Here is a 3,905-nt window from a genome sequence, read left to right on the forward strand (position 1 = left end):
GATCATTTCACAGTGTGGCTCTAATTCACCACTTCACCATCTGTGTCGCAGTTTCACATTGCCAAAATGAGCATACGCATGGGTCAGAGCTGGCGTGAGGCACCGCACATTTTCACATCAAGTTTGGATTTTATAAATCACAACCTTGGCGTAAAAAGTGGCGTACGCAAGTTTCTGGGCTCAAATTGTGCGTACGCCAGTTTTATAAATCCGACCCCTGCTTTTTGTGCCCTGTTGGTATTTGTGTCTTTTGCTGCCACAACAGCGCTGRTCCCCACATTTCAGACTGTGGAGCTGCCAATCAGGGTCTGTTTCTCAGTGGGTGTTTCTCTGAATGAGAAAAATTGGTTCGAAATGTGAATGGGTCAGTGGTGAACTYGGAGCTTAGCACTATGCTTACTCCAGACCATCACCTAGCCAGCCTGGGGTCCCTTCTGCTCAGGTGGAACGCCAGGCTGAGCAGGTGGAGTATGAGCTACTCTCACTGAATGAATAAACAGTTTTTTAGTCTGCTGTGTGGCTCTCATTTTATTTTATTAAGTTTTTAACTGTAATAAACCAGACTGTGACATGTTGGCACTATGGTCTTTGAGCTCAAAATACTTGGCTTTTTAACAAGCATTTTTTTTGTTATCCTTGTATTTAAAAAAATGAATTGAATTCCTTGGTATGGACATAGATTTGATTTTAAAGCAGCATGAATGCATTTGTTTAGAAGTGTTCACCTACTTAAAAAAAGAGACTTTTTAAAATATTTATAACCCAGTAAAGTGCTTTTTGAAGTTACATAGCTTCAGTTATTTATTATAGCAATCTGTGACAGAAAGATTTTTATTTTATTTATTTTGCGTGTGTGGGGGAGTTGTTTATGAATTTTGACATGTAAAATTACTCAGCAGAAAGATGGGAGAAGAAAGATGCTTTAAGCAARCTGAACATCAAACGACCAACATACTGAGTAAAGACCAGAGTGTTAGTCCTACAACCGTCCAGCCCAATGTCTGACAAACACACAGCACTAAATGATGTACCGTTACTCTGCCATTTGTTTTGTTTTTATTTTAACTTAGTCTTATTAAGTATATATTTGTGTACATGTTCAAGAAAATATCACCTGTGTGTAGTTCTGTTTTTTTACTATAGTCAGTCTTAATTTTACATGTTGAAAGGTGATGATGTTTCTGAAACAATGAAACTTAAATGTAAAATTTACAGTTAGAAAAACAACAGTGTAAATATGTAGATAATGACATAGCTTAGTAAGTTTGCATAAGTTACTAGTAAGTTTTTACACTTTGGATTTACCATGTCTTGGARGACCGAGAATCTACACCATTTAATTGCAATGCAGATAAAAAAAGAAATGAGCTTGCTCACACCGTGATACACAATTTCATTGGCACATGACATTGTACACATTATCTGCACACCAACAAATCAACTTTATAAAATGTCGTTCCACTGCAGCCTTTCCTTCAGTAAATGTTGTACCTTGTTCTGACAGACTGTGGAATAGACACTGCCATTGGTCCTAAGCAATGTAATAAAATGATATGTCTCATCCAGTCTCATCGCTCATCGCATGTCATTTTCAAATGTTTTCCAGCATGTTGTAAATGGTGTATACTGTGGTGCAGGTATGGCAGTGACTCAATACTGTAGCAGGAGTGCAACTACYTACWTTCTGAGGGGTATGTGGACCCAATTATGCCCCCCACTCACAAACACCACACTTTGTGCAGATATGCTGTTTGCACTAATGACAATTTTTTTCTAACTTTTGTAAATGCAAAATATCTGTTATATTATATAAATGAATCAACTTGCATATCTCACAATTGAAACATACACACTTGTCCAGAAAAAGTGCTGTAATCACCCTTTATTGAAGTTTCACAAATCCAATAAAGGTTTCACAAATCACACACCAGGTTTWAAATATTCTGCTATTAATGRAGAATAATATAATCTYGGTTTAAAGTGTTGAGMTATTTTAGTTTTTAAACTAYAGAAGATTAAAGATGCTTAATGTAGTTAAAAATTAGGTGGAATAGCCCATTTCCCAAATTGYAGGCTGCACTCGGTTACCAACTTCAGTTTTGACTCTGGTAGCTTGCTTTTAGGTGTTTTGTTAATAAAACATCTAAAGAGTGCAGTGTGGTATTCTTTTTACCTGCTGAGGGGTGTTACAAAACTTTATAGCTGTGCTGCATCATGATCCGTGCTATTTTTAGAACATGCCCTGAGGGCGACTCCCCAGCGTTGGTGAGGCCATTCTATAATATGTTTGTTTTGTGACTGATTGTGATTGTCTACTTCAACAGTGACTTAGGATGTCCATTATTTTTTTTCTTATTTTCTGTTATACTGTAAATATAACACCTGTCACTTTAGCCTAATACCACCTGAATAGTTACAAGCCTCCTGACTATTACTGTCTTTCAACCACTTTGAAAGTCTTTTCTTCTTCCCTACAACACCATTATCTCTCTCCTGCTTATGTTTTCTGTTTTGTGCTCCATAGAGCTTTCTTTTCTGACCCTCCATCTCTCCCTGTTGTCAGTTCCACCATGATTCAAATGAAAAACAAACAAACAAACAAACAAACAAACAAACAAACGTGCCAAGCCTTATCAAAGGGGCGCATGCTCGAGCGCCCTTAGTGTGTGTGGAAGGGAGAGACAGAGGGGAGGTGAAGGTGTGGAGGTGCACATAATCAGTGAATTTCATCCGTTAGTTATCATTTCAGATGCATGCGTGTCATTATCACTGTAGGAGCTAGGCTTATGTTAAATAAGCCTTTCTACATACTTCTCATAAGTTTATGAGGAAAGTTTTACCAAGGTATTTTCTCATTACTTTAATATRTTGACTGTGCAAAGTGAAAAGTGACACAATAAGTGGATGTTCAGACAAGTTCAAGTTGATTCATAAAAGATTATGCAATCATTTATTTACACAAATTGAACAGATCATAAATACACCTGATTGTGGTTTCCTATAACAAGCTTCAAAGTTAAATGCAGTAAAACTCGCGTCCGAATTTTAATTCACATTAAACTCAGATTACTCATAAATAGACAGTAAAACGTCAGTTCTGATAATAACAACCAAACAATTTTAGTGGCACTCTTTAGCTTAGGTTTTGGCAAATAAAGACAAAGAAAATGATGAAAATAAGGTTAGTGTTTCGACTCTTATTTTGTTAAGATGTGTTACAACCGGACCAGCACGTCCTCTCTGCGCTGAGACCTCCACATGACACGTCACCCGGAAAACGACAGCATTTACCTGTTGCTGGCTTCTTTACCACACCCCGGGTAAATACTGTCTCACCTCCGATCAGTCAGGGAACGTTTCGTTCGGCCCGCTCACTGTTCCTCGGCTAAAAGTGTTATTTTTAGGCCACTTTCGTCTGCTTCGATCTTCGCCAGAAAGATTCAAGCTGGAGTATCCGGTTCGGTCTTTCAAAATAAAGTTCTCCCCTCGGGAGTTGAAAAACACTTAGAGACTTGAGTCTCGGTGTGGGACAGGCGGCGGCTTGCCCCTGCCCTGGCCGTAGATCCCCCTAATTGGCTTATGGGCAAGATCTACGGGCCGAGCTGGTTTCTCCGAAGAGAAATCAGCCTTCCTTCCCAGTTTGGCATCCAGGAAGAAATGTTCCGTCTCTCAAAGACGTCCGTGTTAGTAATAGAAGCGGACGAATTTGGTTCCGCCTTCAGGTGTTAAGAATGAGTCAGGGAAAAGAAGAAATGATAAGACTTGCCAGCGGCGCCAGTCCAGGTTGAAATTCTGTGGTTGWCACAACAGAATCTGATAATATTTCTTTTCAACTTTCCTTCTGGTAGACTCTAAGAGAAATCACRGTAAAACATTTATGATGATTAATTAACATTTCTGTTTAA

This window comes from Austrofundulus limnaeus, unplaced genomic scaffold, assembly GCF_001266775.1.
Source record: "Austrofundulus limnaeus strain Quisiro unplaced genomic scaffold, Austrofundulus_limnaeus-1.0 Scaffold182, whole genome shotgun sequence".
Lineage (NCBI taxonomy): Eukaryota > Metazoa > Chordata > Actinopteri > Cyprinodontiformes > Rivulidae > Austrofundulus > Austrofundulus limnaeus.